This window comes from Callithrix jacchus, chromosome 14 (assembly GCF_049354715.1).
Source record: "Callithrix jacchus isolate 240 chromosome 14, calJac240_pri, whole genome shotgun sequence".
NCBI classification, from domain to species: domain Eukaryota; kingdom Metazoa; phylum Chordata; class Mammalia; order Primates; family Cebidae; genus Callithrix; species Callithrix jacchus.
This window is the reverse complement of record NC_133515.1, coordinates 33,015,591-33,030,207: the sequence shown is the minus strand read 5'-3', so window position 1 is coordinate 33,030,207 and position 14,617 is coordinate 33,015,591. Positions and strand designations below refer to the sequence as shown.

General features: G+C 42.1%; 1 protein-coding gene and 1 long non-coding RNA gene across 10 annotated transcripts in view; one reads left to right on the top strand and one right to left on the bottom strand.

Moving 5' to 3' along the window:
- CTNNA2 (catenin alpha 2) overlaps positions 1–14,617 on the top strand; it is a 1,148,556-nt gene that overhangs the window by 603,779 nt on the left and 530,160 nt on the right. The gene's annotated exons all lie outside the window — the stretch shown is intronic.
- Positions 3,421–12,715, bottom strand: LOC103787870 (uncharacterized). The gene is made up of 4 exons (XR_008476258.2): positions 12,412–12,715; positions 8,600–8,695; positions 6,362–6,568; positions 3,421–4,475 (listed from the first exon to the last, which is right to left on the bottom strand). It is a non-coding gene; the product is annotated as an uncharacterized LOC103787870 (long non-coding RNA).

Sequence of the window (14,617 nt, the reverse complement as noted above, 5' to 3'; positions counted from 1 at the left end):
TGTGACTTGGTAGAATAAAGAATGAAACTTTATTTTCGCACAGTTCTGGAGGCTGAAAAGTCCCAGATTGGGGTATCAGGAAATTTGGTTTCTGGTGACAGTTTTCTTCTGGCCTTTCATACATTTGAAAGGCCATTTTCTTGCTATGTCCTCATATGGACTTTACTCTCTGTGTGAGCTCATAGAAATAGAATTCTGGTGTCTCTTAATCATCTTAGAAGCACAGGAGTCCTGTTAAATTAAAGCCCCACACTAATGACCTCATTGTGCCCATATTGCCTTTTTATAAGCCCTGTCTCTAAATGCAGGCATATTGGGGGTTAGGGCTTCAACATATGAATTCCAAGAGGGGTATAACTGAGTCTATAGCAGTCTGAGTGGAAGGTACCTGCTGCATGCGTGAGCTCTTGACTCCCCATCTAATCAGATTGGCAGTCCTTGGCTTCTGTCTGTCTACTACCAATTCATAGGTGTTATTTTCATAGAATGTGCACATACCTGAGTGAGTTCTATATAGTCATAGTGTTGTCTGTAACCCGAGGTAGCTTAAATAATGTTTTATTTTGTTTTTATTTTTATTTTTTGAGACAGAGCCTCACTCTGTCGTTCAGGCTGGAGTGCAATGGCATGATCTTGGCTCACTGCAACCTCTGCCTCCTGGCTTTAAGTAATTCTCCTGCTTCAGCCTCCCAAGCAGCTTACAGGCACCCGCCACCATGTGGTTTTAGTAGAGATGGGGTTTTGACCCTGTCGGCTAGGCTGGTCTCAAACTCCTGACCTCAGGTGATCCCCCCTCCTCAGCCTCCCAAAGTGCTGCGATTACAGGCGTAAGCCACTATTCCTGGCTTAAATAATGTTTTTAAGCCTCTTTTCTAGCAGTCATACTACATTGCCAATCTCACGGGCATGTTGAGGGGATTGCATGCAACAACATTTGCAAAGCGCTAGGCTGTTCAAGCATATACTTAGCTCTGCTCAAGAGTTGATTCGCCACTTAAATCCTGCCTTTGCTACTCTTACTTATCGGCTAAGCTTTTGGAGGACAATACTTATGCCTTCTCCTATCGCTCTATCTTTCTAATAAAGACTCCTGTCCCAAAGGCAGGTAGATGGAGTGCCTGACTGAAGGCAAAGTGGGATGAGAGAGGAGAGAGACCAAATCCAAATAGCAAAGGAGAGTGGCCTACAGAGAAGGCCCTGTTGTCCAGAAAATGCTACAGAGTCACTCCTTGGTCTTTGCAGCCAAGAGTGCTAGAAAAACTTCTAACTGACAATAAACCATTTCCACTGGCAGAATACAATTTTGTTTGTTGTTGCACTAGTCATTCATGAGGAATATCTTTGCTTTGTACTGGGTCATTTACCTTGAGTTGGAAAGATGCAAAATGAATTAGCCCGGAGGCCAGGAGTGGGGGGGAGTATGATTTGTATCAATATTTTTTGAGATATGATGTTGGTATGCGACCATAATAACCCACACATTGAAAAGTTAATTCAGCAGGAGTAATTCTGAGAAGTAATGCAACTTATTTGTCACTAAGGAGGACTGCATAGCCAAGTGATTTCTTTATGCATTTTAAAGTGTTTTTAAACCCTTGGGTAGCTATAGTCAATTTTTAAACATGTTTCCTCATTAATTTTGAATTTGTAAATGTACATTGTACAGGAGTGTTTTAATCATCTGGGGAGGCTGTTTCACAGATGGCTCTTGTGTGACCTAAAATTTCAGTGATTATAATGAATCAGAATAGATGATGGTAAACTTGCTTGGAGATTTGCTGATTGTCAACAGTTTTTGCAGCTTTGCTGTTTTTTTGTTTTGTTTTTGAGACAGAGTTTTGCTCTTGTTGCCCAGGTTGATGTGCAATGGCACAGTCTCTGCTCACTGCAACTGTTGCCTCCTGGGTTCAATCAATTCTCCTGCCTCAAGTAGCTGGGATTACAGCTACATATCCCCACGCCCACTAACGTTTTGTATTTTTAGTAGAGACGGATTTCACCATGTTGGCGTGGCTGGTCTTGAACTCCTGACCTAAGGTGATCCGCCCACTTTGGCCTCCCAAAGTGAGGGGATTACAGGCATAAGCCACTGTGCCTGACACATTACTGTTCTTGAAAGTTAGGCCGGGCGCGGTGGCTCACACCTGTAATCCCAGCACTTTGGGAGGCCAAGGTGGGTGGATCACAAGGTCAAGAGATTGAGACCACCCTGGTCAACATGGTGAAACCCCGTCTCTACTAAAAATACAAAAAATTAGCTGGGCATGGTGGCGCGTGCCTGTAATCCCAGCTACTCAGGAGGCTGAGGCAGGAGAATTGCCTGAACCCAGGAGGGTTGCGGTGAGCGGAGATCATGCCATTGCACTCCAGCCTGGGTAACATGAGCAAAACTCCGTCTCACAAAAAAAAAAAAAAAAAAAAAGAAAGAAAGTTTAGTGCTTCTTCAAAATGAAAGGAAAGCAATTGTAATGGGGCCATCCAGGAGTGGCCTAAATGAAGTAATTTCAGTCAGCTCCTTGCTATTCTCTGTGGAATTCTTTTCAGTGAAAATAAATCAACAGAATGATTGATCATGTTGAATCCAACACATGTGTAGAGAGTGAGTCATCAGCTCTCCAGGCCTACATGTGACAGACCATTTCATGCCTCTCTATGATACTATATGTTGATAGAGACAAGAGGCAGAGTCCTAATTAAAGTATGAGAAAATGTAACAAGAAATGCCCTTGTGAATTATTTATGCCAATGTTCTCCTTCTGTGGCAGCAGCAGTTGAGAAGTGCCTGGGCAGAGGGTATATCAGGTACATGAAGCTTTTCCTATCACTGTTAAAGATGTAACTTGAGTGCATTCGTTCACACCTGTAATCTCAATACTTTGGAAGGCTGTGGCAGAAGGATTGCTTGAGACCAGGAGTTCGAGACCAGCCTGGACAACATAGTGAGACCCCCAGTTCTATAAAGAATAACTACAACAACAAAAATAGCCAGGCATGGTGGCTCATGATTGTGGTCTGAACTAGTTGAGAGGCCAAGGTAGGAGGATGCCTTGTGCTTAGGACATGGACGCTCCAGTGAGCCATGCCACTGCACTCTAGCCTGGGCAACAGCTGAGACCCTGTCTCAAAAAAAAAAAAAAAAAAGAAAGAAAAAGAAAAGAAAAGGATTGAATTTAAAATGCATTTAAAAACCAGAATTATAATCAAGAAATTAAATTCTGAGGCCCCTATTTCTGTTTGTTTGTGCTAGAATCGTGTGTGTGTTATACCCCAGGCCTTACCGTGCAATCTGCCTGTAGCACAGTGCAGGGAAAGGAAGACAGTCTGGGAGATTAGAGTCATACCCGTTCTCACTTACTAGTGTTACCCAGGCAACAGGTTGGTTCAATTGCTTGGCAAGTAACAGTCCAGTGATAACCAAGGAGGATTTAACAAGGGGGTTTTATTACTTGCCATAAGTAAGGAGGATACCAAGGATAGGTCCTAAAGCAGTGCCTCCCCTAACAAAGGTCAACATGGTTTTTTAATTTGGCTGGTAAACTGAGTCATTGTATGGAGAGGTGGAGTATAGGCAGCACAGGCGCAGCTGCCAATCCTGCCTCTGCATACGTCACATGAACAGAAAATGGTAAACAAGCTTCTTCCTAAGCTTGGAGGTTAGTATGGTACTGAGCGGAGTTCGCCAAACTTCGTCTCAGACTCAAGCCTCTCTGGCTCCCATCAGTTTTTGTTTTTTCCAGGGCTGAGCTTCTTCCTAGAACTTTTTCGAAACAAGAACTCAAGGTACAACAGTTACAAATGATACCTTTTCACAATAATGCATACCCCAAAACCCAGCAACCCTGGGTTATACTATGGGTATCTATGAATAAATTAGTCTTTCTGAATTTTGGTTTTTTGGAACAGAGGATGGTTAACTCTGCCAAGTGAAGAGGCTGTGAGGATAAAGTAGCATGATTAATCCTGGCACAGAACACACTCCACAAGTAGTAGTAGTAGCTCTTTCTTGGTCTCTTTCTACCCTTTGATCTCTATAAGAGGTGGACCCCAGACTGCACATTCTAAAGCCTCATGCATTCCAAGAATCTCCACATTTAATCCCCATGTTCTCAGATGAACAATTCTTAGGAAATTCTGGAGTCTGCCATTCACTGGCAGGTGCTTAAGAAACTCCAGCTTCTTAATGCTGCTGAGGTTCTCCAGGAGGGAACTCCAGGAGAGGTGCCAGAAATAAGATGAGACCAGGATATTCACTGTCAGCTTGTCCCACGCATTCCAGCAGGAGTCTCGGTACTGAAGTGGGACACACAATGCTTGTTCTTTGGGGGCTCCGGCATGGAAAAGTTACTTCTCATTCCCTATTTGAGCAGGTACTGGTGTTAGAACTGTGCTGAGCATGGTATTGAGCAGTAGCCTAGGAGATTCATCTTCAGCTCAATTGTTTATCCTTTCTGACCACACATCACTCCCAACGGGCTCTGTTGATATAGACAAGAGGCAGAGAAACTCTAGGCAGACAGGGAAGGTCCCTGGTGAAGTCCTACCTTCCAGCTGAAAAGCATGAAACCCATAGCCCAAAGTGTGGACTTTTGTCCCTGTGTGTCTACTCTCTCCTGATCAGTTCTTTCCGAATAATGTCTTTTTACCAATTGAATGTTGCCTTTTCTAAAACTACCTGTGGCTCGCCCTGTTCCCCATCCTTTGCCTATAAAAACTACAGACTCAGTAGAGAGAGAAACAGCTTAACTGGAGAGCGAGAACTTGATGTCAGAGGGATGGCTAGCCTTAGGAGGAGAGATTAGGCTTAATATTGAAGAAGAGCCAGTCAGTGATGTTCAGACTTCAGGGAAGATTACCTGCCTATTCTGTCTCCTGTCCAGTTCCCCTCTCTGCTGAGAGCCATTTCCATCACTTAATAAAGCTCTCTGCCTTCACCATCCTTTACGTGTCTGGGCAACCTCATTCTTTTTGGATGCTGAACAGAGCTTGGGACTCACCAAGTGTGGGTACCCAGAAAAGGCTGTCACACTGGCCCGTTGTTCTTGCCGGTGGAGGACAGCCATCCCACAGGACAAGGCAAGAGCTCCTTTGAACTGAAAACACACTGCTGTCCATGGATGGCAGTGCTAATAGAGCATTGTAACATGCCCTCTGGGGCTTTGGGGGTTGCAGGCACCCCACCTGGGCACTGCCATGGGGCCTGCATGGAACCTGCTCCTGCTAAAGCCCAAAGCAGCTGGGCAGATTCTGAACTTGCTCACTCGGGTGCTTCCTCCCACAAGAGGTTGAGTGCAGTGGGCTGAGTAAGCTGGTGCCCCTGTCACAGGTCTGATGAAGGGGTGGAGAAAATGTCCTACATCGCTGTCACCTAGGAGACCCAGTGCCTTGCAAGTCCTGATAGAAGAAAAGGGATATTCGATAAAGTTTATGCTTCTTGGTTGAATGTGTTACTCCTCCCAGAAGACTTTTCATTTTAATTTTAATGAGAATCAAGGAGAGAAAAATCCAAAGGAATGAAATATCTAGTAGTGGAATATCAAATATGAGGACCCCAGAGGGGAGCAGCCTTGGGTAGCCATGGCTTTGGGGTCCTGAGGAAGGTGATCTCCACTGACCTTCCTAGGAAGGCCATCACGTGGGAAACAGTTTTGTTCCTTATGCAGCAAATATGTGAGTATTGGATAGTGTTTAAATATCAGGATCCAGGCCAGGCACAGTGGCTCACGCCTATAATCCCAGCATTTTGAGAGGCCAAGGCAGGAGGATCACCTGAGGTTGGGAGTTCAAGACCAGCCTGACCAACATAGAGAAACCCTGTCTCTACTAAAAACACAAAATTAGCTGGGTGTGGTGACACATGACTGTAATCCTAGCTACTAGGAAGGCTGAGGCAGGAGAATTGCTTGAATCCAGCAGGCAGAGGCTGCAATAAGCTGAGATCATGCCATTGTACTCCAGCTTGGGCAACAAGAGTGAAAGTCCATCTTAAAAATAAATAAACAAACATCAGGACCCACGTTAACCAGAACACACAGCAAAATACTGTTTTGCTCCTACCCTATTCCCTTGGCAGACTGACTCAAGAGAAGTCCACTCTCAATGATAGTGATGGCAAAAAGCTGTGCTGCCACCCTCTGTCTCCCATGCCCGGCACATGCCTCTCTTCCATCCCCGTTGACTTTCCCACTGAGCCCATGCTCACACAGGATCCCTCTCAACCTACATCCCAGGCAAATATTGTTGTTTCATCAGGTTTTACTAATGTGATAAAATTGATCTGCCTTCCTCAGACTACGATTTGAACATTCTAGATGAGGTAGTCTACAGAATAAATATTGTCTCCCATTTTGCTGATTTTACTCACTTTAGGGATGGCATGTAGCGTTCCCAAGATCATCAGGTGGTTTATGGCAGAAAGACACCTCAAAATGGGATCTGACCTTCTCAAATCCTACACTCATCTACTCTGTGTAGCTGCTTCCTTGAAATCACGGGTTCTTCTTGTGTTTTTCTTTACACACTTAAGGAGATGTTAACACAAAGGTACTGCTCCCAAGGGTAGAGATTTTCACTGAAACAAAACACAAACCAGTTCTTTAGTTAGCAAACAGCTTGATCTAGGAATTCCTGTGTGACCCCTTAAAAATTAGGAATTATCTGACATACTTCATCACATCCTTCCCTTTGAAAAGCTGCCTTCACCTACTGACCCTGGTCAGTAAAATAAACATGCTGGATTCGATGTTGATAAAGTCCAAGTGAGCCTCAGTTTTAGGACTGCTCAATGTACAGGGTGTTTTATTTGCCCTGTCATATTGAAAGAAGCTTTAAGAACAAACTTATTGGGCCAGGCACCGTGGCTCACACCAGTAATTCCAGCACTTTGAGAGGCCAAGGTGGGCAGATCATGAGGTCAGGAGATCAAAACCCTCCTGGGCAACATGGTGAAATCCTGTCTCTACTAAAATACAAAAAAAAAAAAAAAAAAAAAATTAGCTGGGCCTAGTGGTATGCACCTGTAGTCCTAGCTACTCTGGAGGCTGAGGCAGGGAAATGGCTTGAATCCAGGAGGCGGAGGTTGCAGTGAGCCGAGATTGAGCCACTGCATTCCAGCCTGGTGACAGAGAGAGACTCTGTCTCAAAAAAAAAAAAAAAAACGAAAAAAAAAGAACAAACGTATTGACTTCCAGGATCGCCTCTATCATGCAGAGCCTCTGGTCTGCATGCCAGCACTGCATTTTCACTGGGGGGTATACTTCCAAAATGTTTGGAATTCTGAATTCTAGGAAATGGCCAAGTACAGCATTATGTTCTCTGCTTCTCAAAAACCTGTTTGGCATGGAGACACATGCTCTCATCTGTATGTGGAGCTGGTCTGTGTGTGGCTCTTCAATCAAATTACCCAGTATGGGACTATTCATGGGGAGCTCTTCTGAGAACTGAGTCAGAACTCAAGGACTGGCTCTCCTGGCTCCCCACCCATGGTGCTCACTAAATGCTTATTTTACTTGCTCCACCAGTTCTCATCATCTTAAAATCAAACTCAAGCCATGGTTGTCAACGTGACTGTTGTTGACTAGTCTAGCCTGTATTAATCCTTCTTTCATCTGAATTAATACAGTGTGCATTTTGATAAGAACTGCTTTTTATGGTTGACTGTGTGTATACTGCACCACTGTAGGGTCCCATTCACAGTGTTGCCATTGAAAATCTGTATAGTCATCACTCCATTCCAGCATACAATAGGAGAGTGCCTTGAAGCAGGGTACTTTGTTAATACACATGAAGGTGCCATATTCAGTAGGGAAAGAGCTACCCACTAGTTCCAACTGCCCAGTCAGAAACGGACTTATCTTATTCTTCACTAAAGGACACGTACCTTGAGGTCTAGAGGAAACAATCATTGACTGAATATCTATTAGATTGCCAGAAACTGGGGTGGGCAATATGTTATCTTGCTTTATTCTATTAATAATTACAAAGTTGTGAGTTATGTCCTTATTTTAGAGGTTAAAATGTAGGGTAATTTGTTCAGGTATGTGGCTGATCGTGACAGCAGTGATTTGAACTCCGATCTTCCTCATTTCAAAGTCCATATTCTTTCCCTCATATCCATTAGTCCGCAGTATATATGGCACAAGGATCAGCCCTCTGAGGATGCTCAATAAATGCTATGAGAATTAATTAGCTAAAAAGAGCAGCAGAGAGCAGTTCATGAGTCATCTGGGTTTTGTTTATTGCCTGTAGTTTAGCTGTCCTTTCCCATAGCGCAGGTAAGAGAGAAAGTACTGACGAGGACCATGTGGACCCATAGCTGCTTGGAGCCTGAGCATCAGGACTTACCATCCAACCTTACATCTTTGGAATTTCTAAATCTTCCCCTAGTGGAAGTGGCACCACTGTAGTAGCATGGAAGGTTGATTAGAACTTGGTGGATATTAACTGAAACATCTTAGAAACTCTCTGGAACCCAGAGACCCCAGAGATGAAACTTTGGTTGCAACTTATTAGAGGAGGATTGTATTAGCCTGTTTTCATCCTGCTAATAAAGACATACCCAAGACTAGGTAATGTATAAAGGAAAGAAGCTTAATTGACTCACAGTTCAGCATCACTGGGGAGGCCTCAGAAAACTTATGATCATAGTGGAAGGGGAAGGAAACATGTTCTTCTTCCCTGGTGGCAGGAAGGAGAAGTGCTGAGCAAAGAGGGAAAAGTCCGTCATAAAACCATCAGATCTTGTGAGAACTCACTGTCACAAGAACAGCAGCATGGAGATAACCGACCCCATGATTCAGTTACCTCCCACCGAGTCCCTTCTGCAACATTTGGAGATTCTGGGTACTACAGTTCAAGATGAGATTTGGGTGGGGACACAGCCAAACTATATCAAGGATAATTTTAAAATCTTCTAAATTCTGTTTTATTATTCAGCATCTCACATTTAAAGTGTTTAGGCAACATGGTCCTGTGAGCAAGGGTGCCTGCCTGGGCTATGACTACATGAGAAATCAGTTTCCTGCAGTGTATAGAGGCCTGGATATGGCAGGAAAGCCACATTTCAAGCCCCACACATGAACAGCTGTCCTCTCTGGCCAGTCACTTCATCTCTCTGCATTTACTCACATACAGAATGTGGAAAATAATCTCTTACCTTTACCTATCAAGCATGTGATGTTGAGGTAAATTTTGTTTGTTCGTTTGTTTTTTGAGGCAGAATCTAGCTTCTGTTGCCCAGGCTAGATTTCAGTGGCATGATTCTGGCTCACTGCAGCCTGAAACTCCTGGGCTCAAGAGATCCTCCTGCCTCAGCCTCCCACATAGCTGAAACCACAGGCATACACCACCATGCTAGGCTAATGGTTTTACTTTTTGTAGAGATAGGGTCACATTATGTTTCTCAAACTCCTGGACTCAAGTGATCTTCCTGTCTCAGCCCCCCAAAGCTAAGATTATAAGCGTGAGCCACTGTGCTTGGCCTAAACATATATTTTGATGTAGAGGTGTTTTAAAGTTTGCTAGTGGCAAATGCATATCACTATACCCCTAATAATAATATTTAGTCATTCATTTGGGCATTCAATGAATATTATTAAGATCTATCTGTCACAAGTACTGTTTTAGGCACTGATGATACCTAGTTGAAAGAGATGCATATGGTCCCTGTTCTTGAAGAACTGATATTTGAATGAAGGTAGATACAATATAAACAATTAGTAAACTGTTTATGAAAGAAAGAAATGTACAATATTGTTTCAAATAATAATAAGGACTTAAAGTAAGAAAGGGCAATGCGATAGAGTAGGGGTGGGGCGGCATCTGGCTGGCTGCCTGTTTTTGTACTAATCTGGGGCAGAGATTCATATTTACATTTTTAAATGACTAAAATGGGAAAAAGAAGGATCTCTTGATATGTGAAATTATATTAAATTTAAATTTTGATATTCATACTTACATTTTTGTTAGAACACAAATACTCTCATTCAATGACAGAATTGAGTGTCTTCACCGAGATCATAAAAAATATTTACTATTTTATATTACTATTTGACCCTTGATAGAAAAAGATTTACTGATTGCTGTGATGGACTGTGATGGGGGTATAATTTGGCTAATTTGGTCAGAAAAATGATTTAGAGGTTTCCATCATCACCAATATTATCTTCATCATTATCAGTATTATTTTATACCTTCTAGATGAATAATCTGTGATAAACTATTTAACCCATCGTTGTCACATTCAGAACAGATGAAATTTAAAGTCAATTCCTGCTTGATTTTGTGACCCTCTGAATGATGTAGAGTCAAGTTTCTCTCCATTAGATGTTATTATTTTTGTTCAAGTATCCACAGCAAAATTTTTATCCTTGCCAGCTTCTCTTTGCCACCTACCTGCGTTTTTACACATCCCGTTCTGATGTCAGATGGTGTGTGCCAACAGATTGTATTAGTCTAAGGAAAACATAATTATGAAGGTAAAACGGATACAAAATAAGGTCATTTGCTGAGCCAAATATAAATTATATTTGGATCCCTTATTGTTTGGGATTTTCTGCCTCAGTGCTACCCCCATTAGAGAGCTAATCAGGAGCCAGCTGTGACTGTGACTGGAGCAGTATCTTACATGTGAGTTTCATAAAGGCTGGCTGGTGCAATGATTAGCTGATGCCATCTATCAGCCAGCGCCATGTGGCTGTCATCCCCTTGTATTGGGATGTGCTTTACAGAGAAGTGGGAACCTCTTCAGGCATATTGCTGGTGCGAGGAAGGTACCACATTTTACCCAAGAGGAAACATAAGAAAAGTCAGAGAAATGCAGGAAGTAAATGAATTGCAAGTGAAAATCTGGAGATGTCACCTTTTGGGGTATAAATATGATTTGATACTGTGAAACTTTCAGTGGATCCTCATGTGGGAATAACTGTACATTTAACTTCTAATGACTGATAACCAGTGGCAAACAAAGCTATTTTTAATGGCAGTGGTTTTGATGTACATTCAGGACAGAGCAGTACAGGTGTACACAAGTTATTTTTATTTAGTAAACAGTCCTTGGTGTGCATATGGATTTGAATTTTCTTTTCTATAAATTGCAGATCTGACATGAGAGTAGACCATAGATTGGGAGTCATTCTTTCGGATCGGGAATCAGCAAGCTACAGCTAGTGGGCCAAATCTGGCCCACCACCTGTTTCAGTAAATAAAGTTTTATTGGAACACAGCCACATTCATTTGTTTACTTATTGTTTATGGCTGCTTTTGCACTATAATGGCAGAGTTGAGTACTTGTGACAGAAACCATCTGGCATATAAGCCAAAAAACATGTCTTATCTGGCCCCTTACAGAAAAAGTATGTGGACCCTTGCATTCAATTATTGTTTTCTCATGGACAAGAGTGGTTTTTTAAAAGATATTTAAATCCAAGTGTATCATAAATTTGCAAGTACTATCTGGTAAGGTGGAAGAAAATATGACAAAAACATTCATAAGATTCTGGAATATTAATTCTGGATTTGTATACAATTCTGGAATAACAAAGCTGAAGAATATTTTATTATTTATATAGGCAACTCCTATGCCCCTGTGGCCATCTCTTTATTTAATCTACTTAAAAGAATTTTGTTTTTTAGGGCAAACTCTTCAAGTGTTTCTCACCATTTTATGGTGTGAAAGTATGTTTCATACAATTTTGTGGTGGGAAACACTTGAAGAGTTTGCATGTTTTGGGTGCCCCCTTTCTGATGGGCACTGAGAGGAAATTTGAGAGCTTAATAATTTGAAAACAGAGAAAATTCCATCTTCAAAATAATGAAAATTATTTTTCTCTCCTCTGGGCATACCTCTCTTCTTCCTTAGTTCTCACAGAAGATGAAAAATATCTGGTAACTTGTGTTGCTTAAAAACTCAGATGTACTCTCGTTTATGCAATAGCAATCAGTTAGGTTCCTGCATGAGGAAACTATGAACGGGGAAACTATTGTAATTTCAGGATATCAAATCCAGAACTTTATTCAAATACATAACAAAAAACCGGGACATATTCTTTTGTAAAGAAAATGTTCATTTTTAAAACATGAAAACACAGTATCAAATTCATAGGTTTTGCTAGATTTGCAGATAGTAAATTTTCTCTATCTATTCTAAGCTTTTCACCCAGGATCTGTGTTTCAGCCCAGCGGCCATACCCACTGGCCACATCCTTTACTCATTTGACACCAAAAGAATTTTCATATTTGGAGTAGAAACAGAAAAATAAAGGAAGAGCAGATGTTCACATGCAGTGTCCAGATAGAGGAACAGGCAGGCTTGCTGAGGTTCACATAGAAGTTCAGGAGTCCAGAGAGAAGTTACATTGTTCTGGTCTCCTATCCCCATAACCACACTTTCCCAGATAATTGCATTTTCTAACCTACCTTCTCAAAGGATGGCTGAGATTTTTGGGAGGGCCAGATACCACTCTGCTGTGACTTCAGTTTGACAAGGTGTCTGAAGATATCATCTCAAACAGCCTGGTTTTTATTCCATGGTTTCCATCAGAAACGTCAGTTCGTATCTTCATCTTGCTCCAAGAAATCTTGATGAGGAAATGTGTATCTGAGCTCTGTGGCTGACCCGTGGACTTCTGAGAGCAGACTGACCTTGTAAGGTTGGCATTATCAGAAGCTGTGTTTACACCTCAGGAAATGATCCGCTTCTTCCAGAGCAGGCTGCAAAAGTGAAGGCAATAACAGCTAATGTAATGAGATCAGCGTTTGAGGTAGTACTGGGTGTCTGGGGGCCAGTGATACTTACACACACGATTTGTTAGATAATGCAGCAAAAGCTGAGGCCTGACTCAGGCTTCACGCTTTGTGAGCTGCCAGTTTTAGTGCTGTTTCTATTTCCATCAAGGCCTTCTCTTGCTGTGTGGGCCAGTCCTCATTGGCCTAAGAATCATTCGTTCATTCACTGTGCAAATGAGTACCCTCATTTGCAAGATGTGATTCTGTGTGCTGTGAGACTATTTTAGCAGACATGGTACACACTTAGGATAATTGGTTGCAAGAGTGGAACCTAACCCTAGAAGAAGACATTATCTACCTGACAGTTGAAGAAATGGAGGCAGACAGTGTGCTCTATCTTCTGAAGATTGGGCTGTCAAGGAGCTGAGAACTTTAAAAAGATCTTTAGGACCATTGTCTTCATTCCCTAAAGGCTAGAAAGAATAGAAAATATCAAAATTACTTGTGCCAGTAAAAGCAAGATGACAATTTTAAAGCATGGTAATGAGAGAGAGAGAGAAGGGAGGGAGGGAGGGAGAGGCTGCTGCTCATGAGTAGCATGGTGTGCACTGAAGATTTGGGGCAGAGGGAGGGCATACATATAGCTTGCAGGATGTTGTGTCCTGGGTAGGGTGCTATTTCAAGAGAGAACAGTGTGTGTTGAGCACAGCCACGTGGAAGGGCAAGGTTCTGGGAATGGAATATAGTTCTAGATTATTGGGGAGACATGAAAACAGATGAGGGCAATTACAACAGTTAAGGAAAGAGTTCTGAAACCTACTGACCAGGGTTTGGGTCCTCCCTTCATTGCTGTAAGATGTATTTGGACAGATAACCTCTCCATGCCTTTGTTTCTCCATCCCTGTGGATAGGAAATAGAATATCAATCTGCCCGAAATAGGGGCTGTCACATATTCAGATATCAACATATATATTAGACAAATTGTAAAGAATGTCTTATCATATAGAATCAAGTTTAATAAAATTTTTTTCCCATAAAGGTCAGTGAGTAAATATTGCGGGCTGTGGGCTGCATACAATGTCTGCTGCTGTTCCTCAACACTATATTATAGTGCAAAAGCAGCCACAGACACTACATAAACAAATGGGTATAGCTGTGTTCCAATAAAACTTGAGTAACAAAAACAGGTTGTGGGATAGATTTGACCTGTGGGTTACAGTTTATTGTGCTTTTGACGTATGGGCTACATTCTGGCTGTTATGTGTTCATGTGTGTTACAGGGTCGAGTATAGGGGATTCATTCATAGTTTTTACAATAATAGCCGCTATAAAGCTAAAAACCAGATTGACACAATTAGATTTTAGAATTTAGAAAGATGGCACTCTTTGAAGAGAGTGGAGAAGTTACCAAAGTGTGCAATTTTGTGTAGAGTTTGTGTGCATATGCATATACATGTGTCTGTGTGTATGTATGAATGTGTATGGCAGAAGTGAGCAGAAGTGAGCACTGGCAGAAGTGAGATGAATCTACAAGCTACTGACATAGTCTAGAGATTATGAGAACTCGGGATAAGATAAGGCATTAGAAATAGAGAAGAGAGCACCCTTGGGTGACAATGTGCTTAGATGTTTTAGGAAGACAGCCAGGTTTCTACTTGGGTTATTGAGATAACAGCTACTTGAGGAATAGGCTCAGGGAAGATGCTACATTCATGTGAGGAGAGGGTGAGCTTGACAGGCCCATCAAATGCGTTTTCTTATGGGCATGTTAAGTTCAGGAGAGAAAGGTGTGTAAATGCAAGTGTGGAAAGCACTAATACATGCCTAATCCAATCCCAGAGAAGGGAAAATAGAAGAAAATGTGTGTGTGTCTGTGCAAACATACTTCAGCTAACT